The sequence below is a fragment of the Panthera tigris genome, chromosome A3, assembly GCF_018350195.1.
Source record: "Panthera tigris isolate Pti1 chromosome A3, P.tigris_Pti1_mat1.1, whole genome shotgun sequence".
In the NCBI taxonomy this organism is placed as follows: domain Eukaryota; kingdom Metazoa; phylum Chordata; class Mammalia; order Carnivora; family Felidae; genus Panthera; species Panthera tigris.
Window position 1 is genome coordinate 9,047,034 of NC_056662.1, and position 14,372 is coordinate 9,061,405.

The following is a 14,372-nucleotide window of genomic DNA, read 5'->3' on the forward strand; positions in this document are numbered from 1 at the left end:
TCCCTCTCACAGGCCACTGCTCAAATATCACGGCTACTGCAGGGCAGAGAGGCAAGACTGTAGACTGATTCTCCAAGAGACCACACATGCTCTGAATAAGTCCCTTTTCGCCTTCCTGTGGGAAGCAGCTCTTCCTTTCCTTCAACACCAGCTTCCGCCAATTATCACCTGACCCCTAGGAAATTATCCTGCTGTTAAATAAAATATTCCTTCTGACTGATTCTTCCCAGAGTAGCATTCCAAACTCTCTTCGTCCGATAAATTATTCCACATCCAAGCTTTATTTTCCCTTCCAGGGACCAACAGCCACGATTTACTACACGTGTATGCCATGCCAGGCCCTGTGGCAAGAGATTTAGATGCATTTAATCCTCATAAACATTTGCACCATATTGTACATCCCCATTTAGTGGATTAGGAAACTGAGGCTGTGGTGAGTAGGATTCTAAGATGGCCCAAAGATTCCTGGCACCTGGTGGATACTACATACACCTTCTTCCAGGCATTCTACCAAACACTAATCTAGGTACTGCTGGGAGGGGATTTTCAGATGTAGTTAAAAGCCAAATCAGGTGACTTGAAAATAGGAAGGTTATCCGGGGCGGGGGGTGGGGGGGGCGGCTAACCTAATAGCATGAGCCTCTTAAATCTTTTCTAGAAGTTAGAAACTTGATGCATGAAAGATGAGATTAAAAGGAGACTCATGGTATCTGGCTTTGAAGATGGGGCATGTGGCTTTGAAAGCGTCTACACCGAACAGACAGATACTTGTACACCTTGACTTTAGTTCCATATGCAGTTACAGTAAGTATAATTCGGAAAAGTAACATTTAAGAAACAATAGCTTTGTGCCAGGCTCTGTAACGGCGGCTTTGTGTAGAATCTTTCACTTACATCGCCTGCATGGGAGAACCACGGCACTGGGACGGGGACCGGAGCTTGTCCAAAATCACATAGCTAGTGAGTGCCAGAGGTGGGATTTGAACAGAGATCTGACCACGACAGCTTATTGGGTTTTTTTGTGAGTTTGAACCGTGGACACATTAGGATTAAGACAGAGATGGCTCCTAAGAGCCTTTCCTTCTAGAATCATTACTATGCCCGACGTATCGGATATGTTTCAAAATCGGCCACCAATATAATTAAGTTCAAACTCCGAGACCATTGAGGAAGTGATGCGGCAGTGACCACCGAAGCTGGATCCAGGGTCGGGAAAAGCCAGCGCCAGCCCTGGGGAAGGTCTTGGGGCTTCTCTGGGCTTAGCCGTCTCAAAGGTAAAATGGGGGAGTTGGACTGGAACATTTCCAATATGCTTTACAAGTTCTAAAATAGTAAAAACAAGAGCGGTAAAGACGTACAAGCTTCTTTATACAGTTTGCTTTCACCAAAATCCCCCCATTTGACTTGGCCGGGAAATCAGACTACCTGGAGTTTTACAGTGGCTCCTGCATTTAGCAGCTATGTGACGTGGGGCAAGTCACTTATCCCCCTGAGCCTCAGTTTCCCTATCTGCAAAATGGGAGTGATATCCACAGCTATTTCTTAGAGCGTTCTGGAGATCCGGTGTGGTAATGGGTGCCAGGCACTAGACGAGAGGCACTCAGTCCACGAATCCTAAGGTCCATCTTGTTCCCCATCCTTCCGCGAGAAAACAAAGGCCAGCAGTCGGTCTTCACACATGAGAATCAAATCACGTAACGAACTGAATGATCATTCGTTCTTACCCGGGAACTCAGTCTCCCCAGGATGCCAGAACCCTAACATGTCTGTGTCCGTTGTCTGAGAAGGTGTTGGCTCTCACCAAATTCTCGGAGGGGAGAAGGGGGTCCTTCATTGACATCCACTGCTCTAGAGAACTTTCTAGTTTTATCTTATGTGAACAATAGTGTCTGTGGCACAGCATTTTCAAGAGAAAGAATTGAATTCTGGAAAACGGGATCATTTTTTGCAGAACCACTGAACAATTCTTGGTCAGAGAGAAACTTCGTTGCCTTGCTGGGTCACTGCCCAGCTAACTGTGCTTCCCTGTTTCAAAGCGGAGGGGCTGAATTCTGTTGCAACCCAAGTCTATCAGCTGCTTTGCCTTTGAGCCTAGGCACACAACCTCCCACCACTGCTGTGGGAGAAAACCATGTAAGCTCAAAGGAACAGTCAATTAAAGGTCAGAAATTCAAATGTTTGTCTGTTCTGGCCCGGTATAAATGGGTAGCTGACAGGTAGCAGCAGCCATGCCTGTAAGAGCGTTTTGCAGAAACGGGAGACTAGGTTCCTGCATTTGAACTTGGTAACATTTAAATATCAAAAACTTTGTTTTCTAATGAGGAACGTATTGAAGGGGGAGAAATAAATTATATGCTTGATGGCGACTGAAGGTTGGGAAAATTAGGGCCATTTCCCACGGTGTGAATATAGTGATTTCAGTTTGCAAGAGTAAATTAAACCTTTGGGAGGATTTGTCTTCCATTAAATTGAACAGCTAAACAGACACAGAAGATGTTAATGTCACCACCAGGAAACCCCAAAGGTTACAAATAAAAGGAAAACATAGTTTCTTTAAAAGTCGCCTCCTGTCGCACCAAGTACCTAAGAAACCAGAAACCCCAAACTGCATGTTGAAGATCCAAATTAAAAAAAAAAATTAAAGATCATAATTCCATTGCTATACCATATGTTATTAATGTCTGTCAACACTGTTTAGCCAGCAACTGCTGACAGTTCCATATTTGCTATCTAAATACATCATAAATAAATCAGTAATGAACCGCTTTGGTAAACCTTCCGTGCTGATTGGAAATACAGATGGAGTAAACAGATTCCCGCTAAAAGTATCTACGACTGTTTAATGTCAAAGACAAAGTCACACTGTTATTTAACGAAACAAGAAAGGGAACCGAGGATGGGGTTGAGGGAAGGAGAAGCTATGGATACAGAGAGGGAACGTGGTATGACAGAGATGTAACTTCTGTGTTTTAAGCAGCTCGGAATTTTCTGTGGAGAGAGAAGACAGTGGTGGAAACTGACCCGGGAAAGCAGGAGCTGAACCGTCTATTCCTGGCTTGCAGCCAGCGGGTTGGGGTGTATGAACAGAGACCCACATGCTGGGGGAACAGGATTACTTTTCTTTCCGCCTTTTATTTTATTTTATTTATTAATTTGTTGACTATTTGGGGGGTGGGGGCAGAGAGAGAGAGAGAGAGAGAATCAGGAGCAGGCTTCTGGGTGCTATCAGCCCAGAGCCCGACGCGGGACTCGAGCCCATGAACTGTGAGACCATGACCTGAGCTGAAATCGAGAGTCAGACGCTTAACCCACTGAGCCCCCCAGGTGCCCTTGACTGCCTTTGAAAAGGTGGGTAATTCGCCATTCTGAATGCCTCAAACCCGACATCCTGAAATCAGGTAGCATACCATCCGGCTAGGTTCAGACAGAGAGAGCCGGACCCCTTTAACTTAATGACATTTGCTTTTTCTTGCATATACCTCCGGTTTCCTTCAAGGAAGAGGTCCAGGCGAGTTGACTGTTAATTAGGCCTCCTAGCTTTATATCCGAGGTGGCCGGCTAATTAAGAGCTTCACTAGGGGGCGTATTCTAATGTGTTGAAAGGGCACTTAGCAGCGGAGTCTCGATGCCTCTGGGTCTAAATAAGATCTGCAGAAATTTCTAATTATTCTGGGGACGGGCACTGTGGAGACAGGAGAATTCCTCTCATTCCCGGAGAGGGAAAAGGACTCTTAAAGTTGTCCGTTAATCCCACGCATTGACCAGCATTTCCTGTTGTGGCGCCTGGAGAAAGCTTTTGATCAGAGGCGTAACGAAACCCGTGTAGCATAAACAGAAGACGTCTTATCGCCGGAATTCAAATAGTGGTAGCTGACTTCACGACAGAGACCCGACAGAAGTCCTTTCTGTAATAGGCTGCGGGTAGGAGACGAGATTGGCCTTCCTTGTTATGCCTTACCAGCAGGCCATCAGCACTGCTCTGAGCACAAAAAAATAGAATACATCATTCTGAATGGACACATTAATCTGCAGCCTTCCCGTTTCGAAGTCACCTGTAGTTAGGTCTGCAGACACTGTGTATACCATATAAATCTGGTTTCTGAGCAGGGGGGTGGGCAGAAGAAGGGTTTCCCAGTGAAATACAAGTTCGGCAACAGTTTACCTGCCTTCCAAGGCTGTTAGGAGAATGAATAGCTTCTGGGTCATCTGAAGTTTGAAAACATCCCTGTGCTCTTTCCAAAAAAGATAAAATAATAAGACTCGCCATTTTGAATGCTGGAAAGTGAGAAAAGCACGTAGAGAAGGGGGCTCTGTGGGGTCGCGGTCCTAGGAAGCTCAGGTGCATTAACCCTCTGGATTATATGCACCCAGGCTTTTGCAGCAACAAAGACAATGGGCACATTTTGCGGTGCGTGTTTGAAAACTTCCAAGCCCTGAACCTCTCAGACCCCATCTAGGAAGGGTTCCTATCAAAAGGGAGGAGGGTAGCACTGTTTTGATAACAAATGGGCATGTTTTACAGCCTTTCACTTTATTTACCTATATATCTTCTGCCGATATATTTGTTGTTTTTATCAGCTCACCCGGGTAAAACGGAGCTGTGCATAACCCAGGGATAAAATTGTTATCAGTGAGCTGTGGACCCTGAATGAATAGATCCCAAACATATATTTTTCATTAATGACCCTTGATTACTAACTGTGGACTTCCCATAGGAGATCAGCACTCTTCCCCCCCCCCCCACCCCCACCCCCAGTGCCAGTCTTTCTGGAATTCTCTCTTTAACTGTTCCAGGTCTCAAAGGCTTGGGGCTGGGAGACTGAGCTTGGCCGTTGCCGGGAACCAGCCGGAAGGGGGAAAAGTCCTACAAAAATCCTGCTCCTCTGCCTACAGATTCCAGTCTCCAACCTCACCCCTGGCCATCGCTGCCCACCTTCCTGAGCGTGAAAAAGGGACAGAGACTTGGGGGAAAGAAAAGAGCAGCAGGAGGAGAGGGCTGGTAATTTACAAAGCCCGAAATAGCAGCTGCTAATGGGTCTTTGCACTCCTGCTATAATCTTTGCAAGGTCACAATCAGAACCAGCCATGATTGATTCCGAAGGGAAACTCAGGACTTCACATCCATAACGGACATTACAAAACAGAGTAGAGCTGGTTCAGGAGTCTGTGTGTTTCTCAAGTCACCCGGTGTGAGCTTTTCATCCTGCACGGGCCGGGTGGATCGGGGCCCGGTCTTTACCCAGGTCCTAATAATGACTGCGGTGGGCCAAGCAATTAACGCCATGGGTTCCGCGAGCCCCCGTCAATTGCCCAGGCAGGGCCCCTCAGCTGCCATTTTAGAAAGTTGCCTTCTTGGAAAGCGACACTGAAACACATCCCTAAAGGGTTAAGGGCAATGAGTGACAACCCTTCGGCATGATTTACAACGCAGAGCCCTGTAGTGAAACCAGGACTTGATGGATGATGCTGAAAGTCGGAGACTAACCATAAATCATGTCTTTGAATCACTGACAAAGATAAAGGAGAGAAAGAAAAAGCTGTGGCATTGACATTCACTCTCCCAATAATGTACATTGACTAGTTACAATGCGGAGCCTTAATTAAAAAAAGCCAACTCGAGGTATTCACCTCGATGGAGAGATCCTACCTCTTGGGAGGCTGCTCTTTGAGATTACAAATCAGGGTTTGAGCCTCTTTCCAGAAGGTCACTGCCACTGGCAGAAGACTTCCAACGTGAACAACACCAGGCTCCCAGTGAAACAGAACAAAAACACCAGAACACAAAACAAAAGAGGTGAAGACGCCTGGTCAAGAAGTCCGCCCCTGTACTCAGGGGCAGCCATCTTGGGAAATGGCAAATATCAAGAGGGAGTTCATGGAATGCAATCCAACAGATGGTGTTTCTCATCAGAAAACACCCAGGTCAGATACGTGAATCATCAGAGTGGCCAGAAGACACAAATGGGTCAAGCAATATAACTTGTGTTCCGAAGTCACAGCTCCAAAGGGGAGGAGAGGGACATGGCTGCCCGCTCGTCTGGTGCCTTCTTCCTGGGATGTGAGAGAAACCAATGGCTCCTCCTTTCTCAGGTGCAGGGAGGACGGCAGGCCTCTCTTTCCCAACTCAAGATGGGTTTCCTCTTCGTTCAGGGAGAAACCCGCTTTCCTGTGGCGGGGGGTGGAAGCAGTCTGGGATGTGTTTCCTCAGTCCTGAACAAATATCGCGTGTATGTCTTCAGGCTCTGGATATGCCTGGGCCACGAACGTGGGAAAAGACAGGGTAGGTGCCTACAATCAGTTCATTGTGTTAAAAGTATTTCTTGGACATCAGCTGTGTTTTAGGCACGTCGTTGGTTGGATTTAGGGAATCTGTTGATGAATGAGATGCATTTATTTCCAGTCCTTTTTTAGAGGGAGACAAATGGGGTGGGCACCTGGGTGGCTCGGTCGGTTGAGCGTCCAACTTCGGCTCAGGTCATGATCTCACGGTCCGTGTATTCGAGCCCCGTGTCGGGCTCTGTGCTGCCAGCTCGGAGCCTGGAGCCTGCTTCGGATTCTGTGTCCCCTCACCCCTCTCTCTCTCTGCCCCTCCCCTGCTTATGCTCTGCACTCTCTCTCCCTCAAAAATAAATAAACATTAAAAAAAATTAGAGAGAGACAAATAACAAACAAAAGAGATAACGAGCGTGGTGACTGTTGTAAAAGGGGAGGTGGGCTGAAGGGCGAGGCGGGGCACAAAGCAGTGACAACAGCAGCCTCTGCCTGGGCGTGGGGCACCAACAGGGCTGGGATGGGAGTGCGTGTAGAGCAGCTGTGAGCCCAGGACAAGGAGGACAGGACAAAGAAAGCAAGAAGGAAGAGACTGGAACATAGTCTCATTTTTCTCCCAGTCTCTGGGAGCTGATCTGAGACCCTTTTCTGAGCTACAGGGAACCAGATGCAATACTTTTTTAAAATCTATTTTCATAACCCTTTGCCCCAAGGAAGAATGTTCTTCACGATTCTGTACAGACAACGCATACAGGTCAGTGCCCGGTTTGAGGCCTCTGCACAATCCCAGGGACAAGCAACAGAGAACTCCGCAGGCCCTCCCCATCATGTCTGCTGGCTGGCTCAGCGTGTCCGTTTGCAGGCCAAGATTCTAGAAAATTCCTGCTTTGAACTGGATGACACCATAGCATCTATGGCTTACACCCAACCTGAGGGGTCTTTATTCTAGTTCTGAGAGATCATCCTTCTTGGCAGGACCCAGAAACCATGATGAGAAGCCTGGAAAAATCACCCAGCTATGAACATCAAGGGTGTGTGCTTAAGCTGTGGGAGAAGGACCCAGGTTTTCTTCGTACCCGAGCCTTGCCCATCACGAGCTGGGCGCCTAGGGATAAATCACTCACCCCATGCACTAGCGCGTTTCCCTCTGTGCTCTGCTCAGTTGTGTCCTTCTCATAAACCAGCTTGTCTCCCTCTCTTAAAAAAAAAAAAATCTGCTCGGCTACATGTCCTTACTTTTGTGCTTACCTTAAAGCTGGAAACACCTTGTTTATCTCTCAGCTCCCACACAGCCACGGGGGACCTGTCTCCTTACCCGCTTCCCCCTTTCGCACTCATTCTGTATTTACCAAGCTTGCTCTCTGTCCCAGGCCCTGTGCCAGGAGCTGACGATATAACCCACACGGGCAGAGGTCTCGGTCCTTTACAAGCCGTCTTGTCTGACATACACAAATAACGTTTTCTAACCAGGCAAGATTCAGAACAACACGCATCCCGAAATGGTCCATAGCGTTGCTTTGACACTTGAATCTTGCTGATGTCTATCCAGCATAAACGGAGAAAAGCACTGACTAGCTGTGTGACTTTGTACAAGTGGACTACCCCTTCCGAGCCTCCGTTTCCCGATTTGTAAAACTAGGCAGATAATATGATCTATTTGCGGGGTTGTTTTTGCAGGGACAGTCCCATTACGCACTGCTTGTTCCACAGAGAGACCTCACAAAATCATTGCTGTTACTGTGATATGATTTTTCTAACCGTACCCACTTTGAGTTAACTATTCTGGGACCAAAGCAATATACAAACAGAAACCCAAGCCCCCTCCCCTGAAATGAGAATGGAAGGGAAGGGAGGGCTCATCTATATAGAAACAGTTGCATGTGTGGCTATGCCACCTGCCACGTATGCATATTTCTCTGTAGCTTGAGTCGTTTCTTTGTGTCTCTGTCCGACTTCCTCATAGTACTTCCTGTGGAGAAGTTGACGGGTCCTGATATTCAATCAATGTTAGGCAACAAGTGATAAGACAAAAGAAAGAAGGGTTCAAAAAAGAAGATGTGTATTTTAACTCTGTAACATCGCATTACTGTGCATTCAGGGGAGGATGGAAACAGATACTGCTTAACTGAGCCTGGCCGTGAAGATTCTTAAAGCCTTGCATTCACCGCATATTACTTAGCGGTGATATACAGAATGGGTGAACTGCGTATATAATACACATCACGTATATCATACAGCCTGTAACGTCTATGTAACTTCTAATGATGTGTGCGTGTGTTTCTAAGACATAACAAGCCCACGGTGGCCAACAGGCTATGGAGTGGAAAGCAAGGACTTTTTAGGGGAGTTAAAAAGCAACACAGCTCCCCTTCTGTGCTCCCCAAATGTTCCCAGGAGCTTTAGATATTTTCCTTGACATTGCTTAGCAGAAGTAAAGAGTGATATTTAACCATTTGTGATTCATTATATTAACTAATTAACTAACTAATTAATTTTTTACTGTTTATTATTGAGAAACAGAGAGAGACAGAGCATGAGCATGGGAGGGGCAGAGAGAGAAGGGGAGACACAGAATCCGAAGCAAGCTCCAGGCTCAGAGCTGTCAGCACGGAGCCTGACGCTGGGCTCGAACCCACAAACCGTGAGATCATGATCTGAGCCGAAGTCGGATGCGTCACCGACTGAGCCACCCAGGCGCCCCTTTGATTCATCGTATTAACTTAAAAGGGAAACTGTACTCAAGGACCTGTTACATCAATGAAAACATCCGAACATGTTGTCCTTAGAGGTGCAGTAGAAATTCACTCCTACTTAGGGTGATGCCCACTTTTTGTTTCACAGATTAGCAGCGTTAGGGGGATGCTGGGGCTCATCACTGGAAGAAATGTGGGTTTGGAATCCAGCGTTCAGGTACCTTGCAGCTTTTATGTTGATTTTGAACTTCACATACATTAAAACTGCATCATCTATCAATCTTACGGTTACATGTCACTTATGAAAATCTACTGAGTATTGTTTTCATCTTGCCTTACAACAAGCTGCGAAGCCTCATGAATACTGAATAGTGCTGGAAATACAGCACATCTTTTATTTTTAAAGGTCCCGACAGTTTGGAATGGCAGGATTTCTTTGTTGAAAGCGGCCCTTCCCCACACCGATGGGGGGCTTTCTTCTCCATTTTCCATTCTGCCCAGGAGTGAGAGGCGGCATCACCTTGCATCATTAGTAGGACTCTCAGGGTCCTTCTGCCACGGCTGCCACCTCCCTGTGTGTGAACCCTGTTGGTGTGAGTCACTAGTGGGGGGCTGCGTGGTTCAAGGGGGGCATTGTTATTCCGATATCAACCTGTAAGGAGACAACGGGCCGGGCAACCTCCTGAACCATTTGACCAGCTTTCCTGGCACTTTATCCTCAAGCTTATTTTAATTTAATGAGACAGAGAGGGAAAGAAGGCGACAGAGAGAGATACAGAAAGATACACACAGATAGGGATACACAAAGAGAGACGGACATTGAAGAAATTAATCACGCAATGGGCAATGGTAAATGTATCTCGTGGTACTTCTTCAGAGTTTCCTTTCTACCATGTGTTTATTCTGTAAATATTTCCCGAGCGGTTACTCTATGCTGCATACGGAGGATACAGAGCTCGGCAAGAAAGTGTCTATTGTCAGGTGGAACTTACATTCTGGATGCGGGAGATGATGGTGATGAGGGTGATGAGGGTGATGAGGGTGGCGAGGGCATAACCGAACCTACCTGAGTGCTTGCTGTGTGCTGGGGTTGTGCCAGACGCTTCAGACAGATTTGTCCTGAGCACTTGGCCACTGGCAATATATTTCATTCCCACCACACCCCTAGGAGAGGCTATTATTATTACCATCCCCAGTTTCCCCGTTTTACAGATGAGGAGACGGAGGTAGGGAGAGATGAACTGCCCCGAAGAAGGTGCAGCTGGGATTTGATTTGGGTAGTTTGGCTTGAGAATCTACCCTTTTTGAAATCACTAAAGCTGTAGGCTCTATAAATAGGTCAACGGAGAAATAAATGAGAGCTTCCGGGATATTGACAACTGATATGCAGGGTAGTGCCTGGCTGGGGGGGGGGGGTTGGGGTTGGGGGGGTCATACTGCTTCAGTGCAGGGGTCAGAGAGAAGGTGACGTCTGGGCTAGGACCTAAAGGGTGAGAAGGAGTGGGATAAAGCAAAACTGGATGGAAGGTCGTGCCAGGGGAACCTAGAACAGCAGGGGAGATCTCTGAGCCAGGACCCGCAGCAGGAAATGAACCTGGTAGGGCTCTTTGAAGAAGAGAAAGAAATCCAAAGTTGCTGAAGAGAAATGCATCCGGAGAGGGGGCAGGAAGGGATGTGACCATGACCAACTGAGCTTGGGTCACTTTGGGGTCTTCTAGGATTCTGAGAGGTTGCCCCCCCCCCTCCCCCCGGGGGGCATTTGCCAAAAAGGGGCCACATGGTGCAGTTCTTATCACACCGATGTCTTTAAAATGCAAAACAGCCCTAGAGGTTTAGAGGAAATAAAAATAATCCAATCAAATCAGTGACCTTGTCCCAACTCACGGGGGATTGGTGATGCCTTCCCCACCGCGGCATGAAAGCCTGTCTATTTGCGGGAAGAACTTCCCATGCTTATTTTCTTCTACCAATCCACAGGGCAGAATACTCCCCTTCACACCCCAGAATGGAAACGAGACCAGCAAGAGGAGTAAATACGTGTCAGTGGGTCACCAGGAGGAGCGAAGGCTACCGCAGAGGTTGGAGACGGTGCTCCAAGGTTCGTACGATGCTCACAAATGTCTTTCTTGAATTGCCAGTATTTTCTGTTTGTTTATTTTATTTATTGTGGGAGGGGGAGAGACCGAGAGGAGGAGAGAGAGAATCTCCAGCAGGCTCCGCACTGTTAGCTCGCGGCCTGACACGGGTCTCTATTTCACAAACCATGAGATCAGCACCTGAGCAGAGAGGAAGAGCGGGACACTCAACCGACTGAGCCCCCTAGACACCCAGCATCGGCAGTATTTTTGAGAGAGGTGAGTTCGTCGCCAACGTTCCCAAATCATAAAGATCAGGAAAAATTTCCAAAGTTTGTACAAACTGAAAACAAACTAGCAAACACAAACATCGAGTGATCTGGTAATACTGACCTGCATGGCCACCGTCAGCTGGGACTAAGCATCGTGTGCTCTTTCCGTTAGGACAAGTGCCCTGGAGTTCACCAAGGTCCACACCACTCCCTATCACTCGCTCCATTTCACTCACGTCTATCTGCCTCTTGCAGCCTTTTGTGTTTGCTGGTTTAATGTAACAGGAATCCGAAAGTTCAAATCTCTTTGGTCTGGGAATCTCATGCAAAAAAGATGGAACTATTTTTTTTTTCTTTTTTTTTCTTTTTACTGGAATTTGCAAGCCCTTCACTTCAGAGCGTCTGGGAGGGAACTCTTCTCTTTACATTTGCGCGCCTCATCATAATTCCCGGCATGTACAATAAATGACGTGTAAATCCTTGTGTGACCTATTAAAAATGGCATGAGCTGGGAATCTGCTGCGTCTAAGCTGCATGCTTTTGAGCGAATAACGGCCGCTCTTTCCAACCTCATCTTTGTCATCTGAAAAATGGGAATAATCATACACCCTTATAAAGATACTAGGAAGACAGAATGTAATCATGTGCGTAAATTCTTGGCATACAGGGGCTTATAACTTTACAGTCTTGATACAGTCATAGGGTATGGTGGTCATCAGCTTAGAAACCAGTTCAGATGTATATGGCATCTGTAAGCACGAATGTTTATGAATATGCATTTGTATTATGTTGTATGTGTGTCAGAGATGGGCCTAGAAAACGTGTATCTAATTACACACATATTTGGGCCTATTTCTTCTCTTGATTGGCTCCAAATCCTAACGAGGCTTATGCACTTACCTTTTTCTGTCTCATACCCATTGTTTATGCTACAAACCCTCCCTCTTGCCTAGAAAGTGCACTTCATTAATTAAAAGTGATACCATGAGAAAGTCTGGACTCATCATGCAAAAAGCCTCCCTGTTCCTGGAGAAATCAAAGCCAAGGGCCAACCCTGGAGAACAAGGTTTCTCAGCATCGTCTTACACCTCTGGTTGAGCGTGCATTTCCCACTTAACGCTGACAACTTGGTGGACTTTTCTAAAAAACCAAGGATGGGTCGACCGTCCCCCAGTTAAGGGCAAAGACTCACGTCGGGTGCTTCCCTGAACGTCCTTTCAGGTTCAGGGCGTGGGGGGATGTGCTTGGTGCAGGACTGGCCCTTCCCTCCCCGCCGGAGAAGGCAGAGGGAAATGACAGCCATTGCCACCTTGCAAGTCACATTAAAATCGTGGGAGCCTTTTGCTCTTGGTGAATTTTGAGAAGGGAACCGTGGGCACCAAACCACTGCCTGTTCTGACGGATCGAGGGCCACCACCGCAGCCCACGAACGTCCTCGGGTACAGGAGCAGAGAACCTTCCAGAAGCACTTGCTGCCTGCCACATTTGCAAAGGTTCTAATGATGGCTGGAGAGTCCCATTACCGAGAGGTGGGGAACCCGTCTGAGGATGGACGCCGGGCACTACTGTGGCTGAGGGGCACACAATTTCCTTTTCCCCAACTCGCCCCTTCTCCGAGAGGCTCTGTCGGAATAAAATTTTTGTCTAAAGCACATTTTTTTTTTTTTATTTCGTTTCCATCAGCATTTCCTGCCCTCTCACCTTAAAAAAAAACAGCGCTGAGAACTTTTCAACCAAAAGCAGCCATGTGGAGCTTGAGCCGTTCCAGATTTACACAGGCCCTCCGCTAACATCCTGTCGGGTGCTAAAATCCCACAGCTGTTCTGTGAGGACCACCCGGCTCGCCATGAACCACATCTGACAATATGATACTGCTCGCTTCCAGAACCCTTCACACAGTTATTCTTGGATAAAAGGTAAAGCAAATAACCAGCCAAGTGCTCACTGCTGCAGAAACAAAGACCAGCCAGCCATTTATCAAAGCCCGAGACACCGCTTTGCTTTAAGTACAGACACCTCTCCCATTACGGCTTTAAACGGTAACACGATATTATATCAGAAATGACAAATGGCACTGGAGGGCCCAGCCTATACACAATCGATACCTGCTCAAAAGTAAGAACCATCTTGAAAATATCGACAGAGGGAACAGGAATTCTCCTAATACCGCAATGTGGGTTTTTTTTTTTTTGGTTTTTTTTTTTTGGTTTTTTTTTTTTTTTTTTTTTGGTGTCGTGTTGGAACCACAGGCCAACAATCCTCATTTCGCCATGACATTTTTTTTTTTCCCCCACGGGCGCTCTGTAGCCACCAGACGTGTGGCGGGTGTCACATGATTATCGCTGTCCTGTATCTATGCTATATTGGATTCTAAGAGGCGCAGGCCAAGGAAATTGATTAGGAGGCTGCCCCTGCAGCTTAAAACTCATTTTGGTTACATTCACACAAAGGCAGGGGCCCCGGGAACTACTAGGCTCCGTGACAAATGGCAAAAGGGCCATTAGGGAGGTTATGCCCCAGGGAGTTCTCTGGGTCCGGCCCCCAAATGTCCTTTTTGAAAACCCTCCTATCCCTGCCCACACCCCGCCGTAGGCTTTCCTGCCAAGAGGGGACCCGGCCCCAAGTGGCTGGTGAGGGACGATTGTTCATGCTCCCCCATGTGGTTGCATTGAGGCGGAAACCAGACACAGAATGACTTGGAATTGGGTGAAAAGGCTCAGAGCAAAGGCAGGTGATAGTGTAGGAAGGTCGGGGGGGGGGGTGGCTACCTGCAGGCAGATGAAAAGAAATCCTTCGCAACAACGAGGCCACCTTGCTCTGACATCCTGCCCCCCCAACGATACTGGGGGGGGGGTGAGAATGGCAACCCAGGACCCCTCGGAAGAAGTGACATGGGTGTGACCACACTCGCGGCGTCTTCTGCCTCTTCCAGCTTGGCGTTTCTGCTCCGGCACGTTTGCAGCGGGGTTTTTGAAATCTGAACGCGGAACGTTTTCCAGGCAATTCCGATTTTGAGCCAGGTTTGAGAAATTGAAGGCTGAAAGCAGTGGTGGGCTGGTAGA

At 47.4% G+C, this 14,372-nt stretch overlaps 1 protein-coding gene across 3 annotated transcripts in view; it reads right to left on the minus strand.

Annotated features, from left to right (window-relative positions):
- TSHZ2 (teashirt zinc finger homeobox 2) overlaps positions 1 to 14,372 on the minus strand; it is a 405,751-nt gene that overhangs the window by 189,453 nt on the left and 201,926 nt on the right. The window lies entirely within an intron of this gene.